The sequence below is a fragment of the Oratosquilla oratoria genome, chromosome 10, assembly GCF_046742065.1.
Source record: "Oratosquilla oratoria isolate Oo_2021 chromosome 10, ASM4674206v1, whole genome shotgun sequence".
NCBI lineage: Eukaryota > Metazoa > Arthropoda > Malacostraca > Stomatopoda > Squillidae > Oratosquilla > Oratosquilla oratoria.
The window spans coordinates 73,170,493-73,185,817 of NC_134786.1; the positions used below are offsets into that span (position 1 = coordinate 73,170,493).

A 15,325-nucleotide genomic window follows, 5' to 3' on the forward strand; every position below is an offset into this window, starting at 1 on the left:
ATCTAGCGGTAACCAGAAAAAAGAGTAAAAAGCACACCTCCCCTGGTAAGGAAGGGGATATGGAAAAGGGGGAAGGTGGGTACCAATTCACACTAATGCCATATATGGGCAATATTGTGCATTTGCATCCCTAACATCAGGTTCAGCCGTTCGGGAACTGGTAGTAATATACGATTATACTTAGTAACTTAAGATCATAGGTGACGAGGGTCAGATAACAACAGCAGCAGCTGTGTGTGTTTTTGTGTGGAAGAGGGACGGGGAAGGGGAAGGGGGGGGGCGTTGTTATGCTTGGGGGACCAGACACCGAGGGAGAAGAGGTTGCCTCACAGCAGGCTAGAGGTGGACCTCAACCTGATGTCTCGAGTTCAGATGCCGATATTGTAGTGGAGTAAACACTAACGAGTAAGTAATAAGATGTAATATGTACCATCTTCTGATTTTTTCATAATTATTTTTATTCGTTTACTGAATTTTATTTATAAGTTTTTCCCAACCTCATCCAGGTCCTGTCAAAGACTGAAGGACTAATTATCAATTTTCGTGTTTTCCACAGGTAAGAGGACCATGGTGGCATGTGAGGGGGAGCGGCGGCACTCTCCTCGGCTAAGGTTTTCGTCTCCGGTAAGGGTCAGTGGCTCCCAGAGGAGGAAGTTCCTGGACTCCCTAATCCCCTGAGGAGGAGAAACCTTTTTTTTTTTTTTTTTTTTTTTAACCATGGTCTTGGATTGGATCATGTGTTAGACTCATGATCGACAACTAGTACTCTCCCAGATGAGAGCTCAGAGCTCATATATCGTCCGAACTATTGTTAATGTTATAACCTTATAGTGCGTGTGTGTGTATATATGTGTGTGTATTAGTCAGTCTTTGTGTACGTGCTTGTTTGTGTGATTGCGTGTCTATGTGTATTTTTATTCACATATATGTGTGCGTGGTTGCTCAGCTCTCTCTTTCTCTATCTCTCTCTCTCCCTCTCCCCCCCCTCTCTCTCTCTCTCTCTCTCTCTCTCTCTTTCTCTCTCTCTCTCTCCTCTCTCTCTCCTCTCTCTCTCTCTCTCTCTCTCCTCTCTCTTTATCTCTCTCCTCTCTCTATCTCTCTCCTCTATCTTTCTCTCTCTCTCTCTTTCTCACGTACACTTTCTCGAATATTTCCTTTCCTTTTTTCCGTCTCCTGTTCCCTTCCCATTATATTCCATATTTCTGGATTCTTTCCCTCCCTTCTTCACCCTCAGCGTTTCCCCTTTCCCAGTCACCCCCTCCCCACTTCCCCTCCCCCTCCCCCTCCCCCTCCCCTCGTGCTTTCCCCCGCGCGTACCACATGTGGTTAGGCCCGTCTATGTACCCTCACCATCTACTTCACCCTCAACTTCACCCTCAGTTTCATCCTCACCCTTACCCTCAGTTCGTTTCACCCTCATTCTCACTCTCATCCTTAACCTCACCCCCTCACCCTAAACCTCACCCCCTCACCCTCCTCCTCTTCACCCTCACGCTCCCCCATTTTTTCCTATTCTTCTTCTTCTTCTTCAGACTTTTCCATCGTTTTCCCTTGCAATTCCTTCCCCTCACTTTCCTTCCTTTACCTTCCCTTCCTATTGCTTTGCCTCCTCCGCCTCCCCTACTCCTATTTCATCGCCCTTTCCCCCTCCTCTTCTTCCTCCTCCTCCTCCTCCTCCTCCTCCTCCTTTTCCTCCCCTCCTCCTCCTCCTCCTCCTCTTCTTCCTCCCCTCCTCCTCCTCTTCCTCCCCTCCTCCTCTTCTTCCTCCCCTCCTCCTCCTCTTCCTCCCCTCCTCCTCCTCTTCCTCCCCTCCTCTTCCTCCTCATCCTCCTCCTCCTCCTCTTTTGTCCCTTTTTTCACCACCTTCTCCTCTCCTCCTCTTCCTTCTTGTCCCCTCCTTATCTTCCTCTTCCTCTCTCACTCCTCTTCCTCCTCCTCCGTTTTCGTCCCCCTGTGACTAAGCTTGGTTCCTTTAATTCCCCTCTTTCTTTCTTTCTTTATTTCTCTCTTTTTTTTCTTTAACCTTTGTTTATACTTTCCCCTTCCGCCCTGCCCCTTCTCCCCCTCCCCCCACCCCGCCCAGACCCTCGCCCTCCCTTTCTTCCCCTTCTTCCCCTCTCCCCTTCCGCACCCATCCCTCATCTGCCTCCCTCTCCCTCTCCCTCTCCCTCTCCCTCTGCCCCTTTCCGTCCTCCATTTAACCTCCTTTCCTCCTTCCCCCCTTCTTCCCTGTCTTCTCCACACTAACCATCCTCCCTCCTTCCGCCTTCCATTGCTACCTCCCCATCTCCTTCCCTCCCTCTCTCCTTCCTTCCCTACCCTATTCTATCCTCCCTATCTCTGTTCCTCCTTCCCTATCTCCTCCCCTCCCTCCCTCCCTCCCTCTCTCCTTCCTTCCTTACCCTATTCTATCCTCCCTCCCCCTCCCTGTCTCCCTATATCTTTACCCCTCTCTCTGTCCTTCCTTCTATTCCTTCCTCTCTTTTCCCCTTCTTCTCTCCCTACCTCCCTCCCTCCCCTCTTTCGCCTTTCCTTTTCCCATCTTCCCTCCCTTTCTCCTTCTCTTCTTACTTTCTCCCCTCCCCTCAATTCGACCGTTTTTACTTTTTCCTCCCTTACTCCCTCCCTCCTTCTTTTCTTCCCCCTGCCCTCCTTCCTCTTTTCCTTTAATCCCTTCTTCCCTCCCACCCTCCCTCCCTCCCTGCCCTTTCTCACCGTCCTGCCACCCCCTACCTCCATCACTCCCTCCCTCCCTACCCTTTTCCCTCCCCCTCCAATCTCCATCCCTCTTCCTCCCTCCTTAACTTTTTCCGCTCTTCTACCTTCCTCCCCCTCCCTCCCTCCCTCCCTCCCTCCCTACCCTTTCCCACCCTACCACCCTTCCTGTACCTCCGTCCCTACCCCTCCCCCCCTACTCGACCATGACTCCTTCCTGCAGTTCGCCATCCGTCTATCCGTCCATCCACACCCCCTTCAAAGTCTGTCACCCTCTTGTGGTTAGAGAGAGCCACAAGAGGGAGTTTAGATAGATTCCAAATTATGGGGACCTTGTATTATCTCTATCTCCTAATGTGTGTGTTTGTGTGTGTGTGTGTGTATGTCTTTACCTAGTTGTATTATATGGGAAAGGAGCTATGCTCGTGGTGACCCGTCTTTGTATCTTTCAGCATCAAGTTTTTTCTTAAAATCTTGAATAGTGTTTGCACACAATATTTCTTTGTTCTAATTTGTTCCAGGTATCTATCACTCTGTGTGGGAAGCTATTTTTTTCAGATCTCTTCTGTAATTATCTTTTTTGAGTTTCTTTTCGTGTCCTCTTGTTTTTCCATTGTCAAATTTCAATAAATCATTCTTATCTAAGATTTCCATTCCTTTCATAATTCTATAGATAGTTAGTAGGTCTCCTCTTTCCCTTCTTTGTTCCAGAGTTGGTAATTCTAATTTGGGCAGTCTTTGTTCATATTTCATTTTGGAAAGAGTTGGTGCCAGTTTTGTTGTTGCTCTTTGTATTCTTTCTATTTTTTTATATTCTTTTTTTTTGGTACTGGGTGTCCATAGTGTTGCTGCGTACTCGAGTTTTGGTCTTATTAGTGTAGTTAAATTTTTTTTTATCATTTCCTCATCCAAATAGACAAATGCCACTTTTATTGACCTCAATAAATTGTAGGTTTCTCCGACTATTTTATTAATATATTTGCCCGGTGTCATGTCTTTGCTGATCAGCACTCCAACGTCTTTTTCTGAGTTTACTTTTTTGACCTCTTCTTCACCAATTTTATAATCTCTCGATATTCTGTTTTTACTTTTTCCAAATTCCATTATACTACATTTCTTGATATTGAATTTCACTTCCCACTTTTGAGTCCATTTCCAGATCTTGTCCAAGTCTTGTTGTAATGAGTTGCAATTCTCCTCCGTTCTTTCTTTAGTATTTTTGCGTCGTCTGTGTGTGTGTGTGTGTGTGTGTGTGTGTGTGTGTGTGTGTGTGTGTGTGTGTGTGTGTGTGTGTGTGTGTCACAGCCATGGTTTTGGATCACATGTTGGACTCGTGATTGACAGGTATTACCCTCCCGGATGAGAGCTGCTGGTTCAAATGGAGAACCGGAAGTCCTTTGGCCATTGAACAAACATATTTTGTTCGTTTGAACAAAGGATGAGTTTGTTCAAATAATAGTGTCAAGTTCTCTATACCCTCATAGACTAGACTGCTATCTAGATGAATGAGATAGCTTTGCCTTAAACCAGGATAAATCTAGAAAGTAGCGTTTTGAGAACAAATCTAGTAAGTGTTTCTTTGCCTTAATAAGAACTATAGGAAATATTTGAGAAGAAACATACAAAACATTGCTTTAAGAAGAAATCTAGAGAGCATTACTTTGAGAGGAAACCTAGAGAGCATTGCTTTGAGAGGAAATCCATGGAACATTGATTTCAGAGGAAACCTAGAGAGAATTTATTTGAGAGGAAACCTAGAGAGCCTTGCTTTCAGGGAAAATCTAGAGACAAATGTTTTAAAAGGAATATAGCATTGCTTTGAGAGGAAATATAGAGAGCATGTTTTGAGAGAATCTAGAGAGTATTAATTTTAGAGGATATCTAGAGAGCATTGCTTCGAGAGGAAAACTGGAGAGTATTTTTTTGAGGGGGAAATCTAGAGAGCATTGCTGTGAGGGGAAATCTAGAGAGTATTGCTTTGAGGGGAAATCTAGAGAGTATTGCTTTGAGGAGAAATATAGAAAGCATTGCTTTGAAGGAAATAGAAATTTTGCTTTGAGGAGAAATCTAGAGAGTATTACTTTGAGAAAAAAAACCTAGAGAGCTTTGCTATAAGGGGAAATCTAGAGACCATTACTTTGAGAGGAAATCTAGAGAACATTACCTTGAAAATAAATATAGAAAGCATTGTTTTGAGAGGAAATCTAGATAGTATTGCTTTGAGGGGAAACCTAGAGACATTTGCATTGAGAGGAAATCTAGACAGTATTACTTAAAGGGGAAATCTAGAGATCATTACTTTGAGAGGAAATCTAGAGAGTATTAATTCTAGGGGGAATCTAGAGAACATTGCTTCGAGAGGAAACCTAGAGAGCATTGCTTTGAGGGAAAATCTAGAGACCATTGAAGGAAATATAGTAAAATTGCTTTGAGGAGAAATCTAGAGAGAATTGGTTTGAGAAGTCTAGAGGGCATTGCTTTGAGAGGAAACCTAGAGAGCATTGCTTAAAGGGGAAATCTAGAGAACAATGCTTCGAAAGGAAACCTAGAGAGCATTGCTTTGAGGTAAAATCTAGAGAGCATTGAAGGAAACATAGAAAAATTGCTTTGAGGAGAAATCTAGAGAGAATTGGTTTGAGGAGAAATCTAGAGAGCATTGCTTTGAGAGGAAACCTAGAGAGCATTGCTTAAAGGGGAAATCTAGAGAACAATGCTTCGAAAGGAAACCTAGAGAGCATTGCTTTGAGGGAAAATCTAGAGAGCATTGAAGGAAATATAGAAAAATTGTTTTGAGGAGAAATCTAGAGAGAATTGGTTTGAGGAGAAATCTAGAGAGCATTGCTTTGAGAGGAAACCTAGAGAGCATTGCTTAAAGGGAAAATCTAGAAAACATTACTTTGAGAGGAAATCTAGAGAGAATTGACTTGAGAAGAAATATAGAGAGCGTTGTATTAAGAGAAAATCTAGAGAACATTGGTTTGAGGGGAATCTAAAGAGCATTGCTTGGAGAGGAAATCTAGAGAGTATTACTTTAAGGGGAAACCTAGAAACCATTACTTTGAGGGGAAATCTAGAGAGCATTGCCTTGAAAGGAAATCTAAAGAGCATTGCTTTGAAAGAAAATCTAGAGAGCATTGTTGAAGGGAATCTAGAGAGCACTGCTTTGAGAAAAAACATAGAACAATGTTTTAAGGGAAACTCTAGAAAACATTGCTTTAAGAGGAAACCTAAATAGCATTGCTTTGAGAGGAAATCTAGGAGCATTCCCATGAGAGAAAATCTAGAGAGCATTGCTTTGAAAGGAAATGTAGACAGCATTGTTTTGAGAGGAAATCTAGAGAGCATTGTTTTAAGAAAAAATCTAGAAAGCGTTATTTTAAGGGGAATCTAGAAATTTTGTTTGGTGAAATCTAGATAGCATTGCTTTGAAGGGAATATTGAGAGCATTGCTTTGAGAGGATATGTGGAGAGCTTTGATTTGAGAGGAAATGTAGAGAAATCTTATATGAGAGGAAATCTAGAGAGCATTGCTTTGAGAGAAATCTAGAGAGCATTGCTTTGAGAGGAAACCTAAAGAGCATTGCTTTGAGGGTAAAATCTAGAGAGGATTGCTTTGAGGAAATATATAGAGAGATCTGCTTTGAGAGGAAATCCAGAGAGCATTGCTTTGATGAGAAACCTAGAGAGCATTGCTTTGATGAGGTACTTAGCATTGCTTTGAGGGAAAATTTAGAGAATATTGCTTTGAGGATATATATAAAGAGCATTGATTTAAAAGGAAACCTAGAGAGTACTCTGAGGGAAAATCTAGAGAGCATTGCTTTGAGGAGATATATAGAGAGCATTGCTTTGGGGGAAGTCTAAAGAACATTACTTTGAGGAGCATTGTTTTGAGAAGAAATCGAGAAAGCATTGCTTTGAGGAGATATGAAGAGAATATTGCATTGAGGGGATATCTGGAGAGCATTGCTTCGGGGGAAATCTAGAGAGCATTATTTTGAGAGGAAACCTAGAGAGCATTGACTTGAGAGGAATTCTAGAGAGCATTGCTTTGAGAGAAAATCCAGAGAGCATTGCTTTGAGGGGAATCTAGAGAGCATTGTTTTAAGAGAAACTCTAGAGAACATTGTATTGAAAGGAAACCTAAAGAGCATTGTTTTGAGAGGAAACCTAGATAGCATAGCTATGAACGGAGAAGTTTAGAGAGCATTGCCTTGAGAGGAAATCTTGAGAGCATTGCTTTGAGAGAAAGTCTAGAGAGAATTACTCTGAGGGTAATCTAGAGTGTGTTGCTTTGTGAGAAAATCTAGAACATTGTTATGAGAGGAACTCTGTAGAACATTGCTTCGAGAGGAAACCTGAAGATCATTGTTTTGTGAGAAAATCTAGAGAGCATTGCCCTGAGAGAAAATCTAGAGAACATTGCTTTGAAAGGAAATCTAGAGACAATTGCTTTGAGAGGAAATCTAGGGAGCACTGCTTTGAGAGAAAATCTAGATAGCATTGTCTTGAGAGGAAATCTAGAGAGTATTGCTTTGAGGGTAAATGTAGAAAGCATGGCTTTGAGGGGAATATAGAAAAATAGCTTTGAGGAGAAATCTAGAGAGCTTTCGTTTGAGGGGAATGTTGAGATCATTGCTTTGAGAGGAAATGTAGAGACCATTGCTTTGAGAGAAAACCTAGATAGCTTTGCTTTGACGGGAATATAGAGAAAATAGCTTTGAGGAGAAATCTAAAGAACATTGCTTTGAGGAGAATATTGAGAGCATTGCTTTGAGATAAAATATATAGAGCATTGCTTTGAGGGGAATATAGAAAAAAATAGCTTTGAGGAGAAATGTAGATAGCTTTGAGAGGAAATCTGTAGAGCATTGCTTTGAGGGGGAAATAAAGAAAAATAGCTTTGAGGGCAAATCTAGAGAGCATTGCTTTGAGGGGAATCTATAGAGCTTTGTTTTGAGAGGAACTATAGAGAACATTGTTTTGAGATAAAACGTAGAGAAATTTGATTTGAGGAAATCTATAGAGCATTGGTTTGAGAGGAAATCTATTGAGCATTGCTTTAAGACGAAATGTAGATAGTATTGCTTTGAGGGGAAATCTAGAGGGCATTGCTTTGAGGGGTTATATAGAGAGCATTGTTTTGAGAGGAAATCTAGAGAGCATTGCTTTCATGAGAAACCTAGAGAGCATTGTTTTGATGAGAAACTTATATTGCTTTCAGGGGAAATCTAGAGAATATTGCTCTGAAGAGATATGTAGAGAACATTGATTTAAGAGGAAACCTGGAGACCATTGTTTTGACGGAAAATCTAAAGAGTATTGCTTTGAAGAGATATATAGAGTGCATTGCTTTGAGGAGAAAACTTGAGAGCATTGCTTTGAGAGGAAATTTAGAAAACATTGCTTTGAGGAGATATATAGAGAGCATTACTTTGAGAGAAAATCTGGAGAGCATTACTTTGATGAGTACTCTAGGATGCATTGCTTTGTCAGAAGCTAAAATAGGAAAATTAAGGGTTACTATGTTAAACTAGAAAAACATAGAGGCCTTTCTAGAAGTTGAATAAAAGCGCTTGCCGCTGAACTGCACAAAACCCTTAAGGTAAACGGTAGGCTTTGGTCTGATCAAGCTCCGAGCTCTATCGTATACTGCAGTTACTGTATAATTTATACACTAGTATACCGAGAAGGGATATAGTACCCACTGAGGTGTCCTTTAAAAATAATCGTTACAGCAGACGCTCTCAGAAAGAGAGCGCTCTTTTTTTTCGCTTAGGAATCGAGACACGGCGCTCCCTGAAAGAAAGAGAGCGCCCCCAATTCGCCAATTTGCGTGGGGGGGAAGGGGGCGCCGCTCCCCGTCCCCCAGAAGACCTGGGGGCCTTCTAAAACGGGCCTAATTGCCCCCCGACGCCTGTATTTGTTTCCGCGCCTTTTTCTAAAAAGTCGAAAAGGGAAAAACCGAAGGAAAAACCGAAGGAAAATAATGGGGAAGAAAAAATGGGATGTTTCGAAGCCGGTTTTTTTTTTTCTGATATTCTCTCTCCCTCCCTTCCTCCCTCTTCTCAATATCTGTTTCTGTCTCTCTCTCTTTCCATCTCTCACTCCCGCCTCTCAATCTCTCTCTCTCTCTTCCTCTCCCTCTCTCCCTTTGATTTTTTCTTCTTAGTGACACTGTTCCTCCCACCATCCTCCCCCTGACTCCTCCATCCTCTCTTCACACTCCTTCATTCTCTCTTTCTCGCTCTCTCCCTCTCCCACCCTCCCCTTCTTCCCCTGAAAACTATAGAAAGAGGAAAAGCGAGATGGGAATCAAGGAAAATGGAGAAGGGACGAGGAAGAGAAAGGAGAAGAAAAGGAAGAGGAGACAAAGAGAACGCCCAGAGAACTCATGTCTGGTACGAATCTACCGTTTATCATAGGGTTGTTTGGAATGAGATGGGTATCTGCATGGGAGCTTGTTCGAGGAAACAGTAGGGAATTGCGTCGACATATCCTCTCCGTTGATGATGATGATAACCCCCCGCCTCCATCCACCCCCATCCCGCCCACATTCCACCATCGTGACTTCTTCCTCATAACAGCTTCTTCAGCCAAACATCCAGCACCCCATTAGGTAGTTAAGATCGTGTGAGTGTTTGTATACAGACAGGTATACAACGCTATAGATACAGTCAACTATAGTAACAAAGTAAATACGTCAGGCTCGCCGTGTGCAGCGCTATATCGGGATTCCGAATCTGAACGAAAAGGGCTGCAGTGAGACAAGCCGGATAGTTTGTGATGTTGGATATGTATATATATATGTATATATATATATATATATATATATATATATATACATATATAAAACTTGTAACATAAAAATATTCCAAGATGATATGAATGATTCCCAAGACCCTATGTCTTTGGGATAATCTGGTCACATTATCAAATGAAAGGTCGCCACTCAATTTTGCGTTATCATGAAAATTGAGAAAAAGGAACACATAGAACGTTTAACATTATTCATTAAAGTTAATAGGAATAAAAAGATAATTATCACAAAGGATATATAATTGAATAATAAATTCTAAGCATGATTCAAAGTTCTTTAAACACAATTTTTTTTAACGGGGGTGATAGAGAGATAATTACCAAGAGATTCACTGTCCAGGCTTCCCGCGTCACTGCCATAGACTTCACACACAAGATTCTAATTAATATTATTATTAAGTGAGGTAAATGTATAAACAGGGCGAGGAAGGACTTACTTTTTACATGCAGCCGAAAATGCTGCCCGAGGCTTAACATCCTCTCTAAGGCACTTCTTAATTCTTCCTCTGCCTCTCACGCGCCCAGAGCTCTAATTCCTCCAGTCCTAAATCACCCCTGATTGGTCCATAGCACCAGCGTCTATGGAGTTTGAACCTGATTGGCCAAGACTGATTAACGTATTTGTACTCACGCTTGGTGACGCTTCTCGTACAATACGAGGAGAACGTATTACACAACACCTTGAACTAATATATAAATTTGCATTGTATCCACAAAAAAACATAATAATAATTCATATTGGCATGTTCACATAATAATTCACAAAAGTAGTATTACATCTTACCAAGCTAAACATGATTCAATAGAATATTAAGACGCCGACCCTAAATGTTTGGGTATCTCTCTACGTATGACGTCTAAAACGTAACGCTCCATTCTTGTTCGTTAAGTAACTGACGTCTTTTCTCCATTTTTTTTTCTTACATTACATATATAGGATACTCATGTAACACCTCCCTCTTCAAAAGAAAGAAAATCTTGCAGATAATTTTTTTTCACTTGTGGTAGACTACATTCACAATCTAGATGGGCAATCGGCTATCACATTGTCTTTCCCTCGTACATGAACATCTAAATGATACTCCTGCAAAAGCAAATTTCACTAGGTTAAGCTGATGTTCTTATCTTTAAACTTGTTAAGTTACTTCAAGGGATGGTGGTCTGTGAAAACCGTTACCTGGGCACCAACAGGAATATACACAGCAAAATACTTAAGCGCTAAGATGATAGACAATGATTCCTTTTCAATGGTGCTGTACTTTAACTGAGCCATGTGTAATTTCTTACTAAAGTAACTCACAGGGTGCTCTACATCATTTTTAGTTTGTAACAAAACTGATTCAACCCCAATATCACTGGCATCACAATAGAGAGAAAATGGCTCTGAGAAATATGGGGTTTGCAACAAATCAGTTAATGGGGCCATTAGAGAAGAGAAATTATAAGTGAACATCCTGTAATAAGCAATGGTTCCTATAAAGCTACGAACCCCTTTTTTACTCTTAGGTGTGACTATGTTGAGAATGGCTTCTACTTTAGCGTGGGGCGGAGCAACCTTTCCTTGCCCTCTGACATAACCAAGATAATGAACTTTAGTCTTAAAATCACACTTGATCAAATTAAGCACTAAATAGACAGACACTAATTTGTCAAAGAGTAAAGTCAGACGACACAAATGTTCTTGCAAAGTACCACTATAGATGACAACATCATCAAGATAGGTTACACAACCGGGACTGTTCTCTGTAAGATTACTCATCAATCTTTGGAAGGTGGCAGGGGAATTGGTCACTCCAAAAGGCATTACATCACACTGATATGTTCTCCCAAGAGCTGTGAAACACAAGATGGACTGGGCACGAGGGGTCAGAGGCACCTGCCAATACCCACGTAGCAGATCTAGTTTACTTATGAAACGTGATCCACCTACTTTATCAATGCACTCTTCGCTTCTAGGTAAGTGATACGAGTCTTTCTTGGTGACGGCATTCACATGTCGGAAATCAATACAAAATCTCTGAGTACCATTGGACTTCGGCACATATATGATTAGGGAACTCCACTCACTTTGTGCTGGCTGAATCAAGTTGTGAGCCAACATATAGTCAATTTTTTTCTTAATGATAGCCGCTTGTTGTGGGTTCACACGATACGGGGCTTGCTTGATGGGCTTTGCATCTCCCACATTCACGTCATGCAGCGATAGGTTGGTCCTTCCAGGGGCATCCCGAAAGATCTGGTATTGGCTCAGCAACTCCAGCAGGTCCTCTCGCTGCTCAGCCAAGAGATGACCCAGCTTGTCCACCACCTGTGGGCACACATCTGCATTCACCTTCCACGTCATCTCGAAGGTGGGAGAGATCGAGTCCTCGTCTTCCTGAGGCACGATAGAGACAATACACACACTACCGCCAGACTCATCCACATCGCTTTTGTTCCTCTCCTGGTATGCTTTCATCATAATATTGAGGTGACACAATCGTTGCTTCCGTCTCTTATCAGGAGTGGCAACAATATAGTTACGTTCCCCCACTCGTTTCGTCTCTATATATGATCCACTGAACGCCCTCAAGGGGTTATCTTGGAAGGGCAGTAATACGAGTACCTTATCCCCTTGTTTAAACTCTTGCCCTCTGGTCATACTTTCGTTTCATTCGCTCTTGAGCACTCTGTAACGTTTCTCTAGCCCACTGCCAACATGAGGTTAACCTACTCCTCATTTCCTCCACCGATTTTATCACTCCTGGAGCACCCTGTTGTTCCGACTCACTTTCTCGTTCCTCTTACAACAGGGACCTCAAGTCAGCCTCTGTCTCGACTTGGGTGCTTCCACTAGGGTTTTTCCCTTAGGGATTTAGACTGTCCTCACATTTAGGTTTTCCACAGCCTTCCCCTCTCAAGACCTTTATTGGCTTTACTTGGTCCTTAGACCCTTCTCTTTGTGCAGCCATGGCCCTTGTGACCGCGCAAACCGGCAGTAATCCCGGATGCTCTTTTTCAAATTGTTCGGTTTCTTCCGAAACAATTGGTACATCTAATACTATGGGTGTGGGGCACATCTTCCCACCTACTAAGTCATTTCCCATAATGACTTCAACACCTTCTACTGGCAACTGATCTACTAGGCCCATCATTGCCTGTCCTTCATATAGAGGCGATTCTATATCTATCTCTACCAGTTACCCTAGCTAGGCCTCCTAGGGAGCCTATAACTACACTTCTTCTTACTACGGGTTTCTCTATTAAGCTATCTAGCATTACTGATTGGAGTGCTCCTGAGTCTCTCAGGATTGTCACCCTTTTTCTCTTATCTCCCTTTGTGGAGATCGTTCCTTGGGAAAGGAACGGTTTATATCCTTTCAAGTGAGGTTTCACCTCATCCTTTTCTTTACCATCTGTAACAGCGGTACTCATGAGGGCCACTACTTTGGCGGCCTCCTTTTCTTCCTCTCCCTGGACCTTACCATCTGTATGGGTGTCCTTTCTACCTATAGCTACTATAGGCCTAACACTTTCTCCATTCTCCTCTTCCAACAATCCCTCGCCAGGTGGCCTACTTTCCTGCAGTAGTAACATGACACGCTTTGCAATGACTTACTATATTCACCCTTTTTTACCTCTATGGATTTCGTAGGTAGCCCACCTGATGAGTTGGATTTCGAGGTTTCCGGCTGTTCTTCTTTCCCACCCTGGAGTAACTGAGAATTTCCCTGCAGGAGGTTTCAGTATGTCGAACGTATCGGCTAAGATTGCAGCTTCTTCCAACTTTGAGACTTCTTTCTCCTAAAGGTACAAGGACACCTCTTTAGGGATGGATCTCAGATACTCTTCTATCAATATTAACTCAGCCAGTTTCTTATAATCTTCATTTATGTTACGGGATCTTAACCATTGGTCCCATAACATTCTTTTCTCTCTACTAAATTCAACGTGTGAGATATTAGATTGCTTCCTTAAATTCCTAAACTTTACCCTATAAACTTCAGGTACTAACTCACAGGCTTGTTGGATGGCTGCTTTAATTTTTTTATGGTCTTTGGTCTGTAAATCCTCCAAAGCACCGTATACCCTTAACGGTTTACCTCTGAGGCTTGTTCGCAACAATGCAGGCCAATACTTCTTCGGCCATTGATAATCTTCCGCCATTCCTTCGAACGTTCTAAAGTAAGTATCTACCTGTGATTCATCAAATTCAGGAAGCAATTTGGCGTTTTGCACCACATCAAAACTGTGTCTCCCATGCGCGAGTTGAGAGTCTGGTAGCACTCGTCTATTTTCTTGCAATTCAGCTTGAAGTTTAACGTTTTCATTCTCTATCCTAGCTCTCTCAGTTTCTTCCCTTTTTACTTCAGCTTCTATTCCAGCTCTCTCAATTTCCTCTCTTTTTACTTCAGCTTCTATTCTAGCTAGCTGTAACTTCAATTGCAATTCGCTTAATCGAGATTCAGTGTTTCGAGATTCAACCTTCTCTATTCTCTTCCCTTTCTTTTTCACTTTCTGAAATGACAGGCTCTCTTGCTGTCCACTTTCATCTTGATTCAGCACCACTATACGAAATAATTCTGCTTTATTCGCATCATGGACGTGATTAGCCCCAAGACATCGCCACCAGCTTCAACTCGGTTACGGTAAGACCTTGAATTTCCCTCTCTGTGGGTTGTCTCATTACAAATTCCCATACTTCTTTTTCGTTTGATAACTTCATTTTCTCACACGATCCCATCTAATACTAAAATTCTCGTTGGTAACACTTTCACTTTACCGTTAAAACCCTGGCAATACGACACCAATTTATTGTTACGAATCTTACGAGTACTTCTGACTTGTGACGTAAAAATATTCCAAGATATGAATGATTCCCAAGACCTTATGTCCTTGGGATAATCTGATCACAGTATCAAATGACAGGTCGTCTCTCAATTTTCCGTTATCATGAAACTGAAAAAAATTAAACACATAGAACGTTTAACATTATTCATTAAAATTAATAGGAATAACAAGATAATTATCACAAAGGATATAAATTTGAATAATAAATTCTAAGCTTGATTCAAAGTTCTTTAAACACAATTTATTAACGGGGGTGATAGAGAGATAATTACCAAGAGATTCACTGTCCAGGCTTCCCGCGTCACTGCCATAGACTTCACACACAAGATTCTAATTAATATTATTATTAAGTGAGGTAAATGTATAAACAGGGGAAGGAAGGACTCACTTTTTTACATGCAGCCGGCAATCCTGCCCGAGGCTTAACGTCCTCTCTAAGGCACTTCTTAAGTCTTCCTCTGCCTCTCACGCGCCCAGGGCTCTAATTCCTCCAGACCTAAATCACCCGTGATTGGTCCATAGAACCAGCGTCTATGGAGTTTGAACCTGATTGGCCAAGACAGACCAAACGTGTTTGCACTCACTCTTGGTGACTCTTCTTGTACAATACGATGAGAACGTATTACACAACACCTTGAACTAATATATAAATTTGCATTGTATCCACAGAAAAACATAATAATAAATCGTATTGGCCTGTTAACAGAATAATACACAAAAATTACAATCCATCTTACCAAGCTAAACATGATTCAATAGAATAAAGACGCCGACCTATAACGTTTGGATATCTCCCTACGTGTAATGTCTAAAACGTAACGCTCCATTCTTGTTCGTTGAATAACTGACGTCTTATATATATATATATATATATATATATATATATATATATATGTATATATATATATATATGTATATATATATATATATATATATATATATACATATACCAAAGGTTTTT

At 41.5% G+C, this 15,325-nt stretch overlaps 1 protein-coding gene across 1 annotated transcript in view; it reads left to right on the forward strand.

The window, feature by feature from the left end:
* The first annotated feature begins 584 nt into the window (after window positions 1–584).
* Window positions 585–15,325, forward strand: part of LOC143029304 (E3 ubiquitin-protein ligase MIB1-like) — a 67,573-nt gene continuing 52,832 nt past the window's right edge. Inside the window, exon 1 of the mRNA XM_076192058.1 lies at window positions 585–624. The gene's annotated coding sequence lies outside the window, so the exon portion shown is untranslated. The remainder of the gene's footprint in view (window positions 625–15,325) is intronic.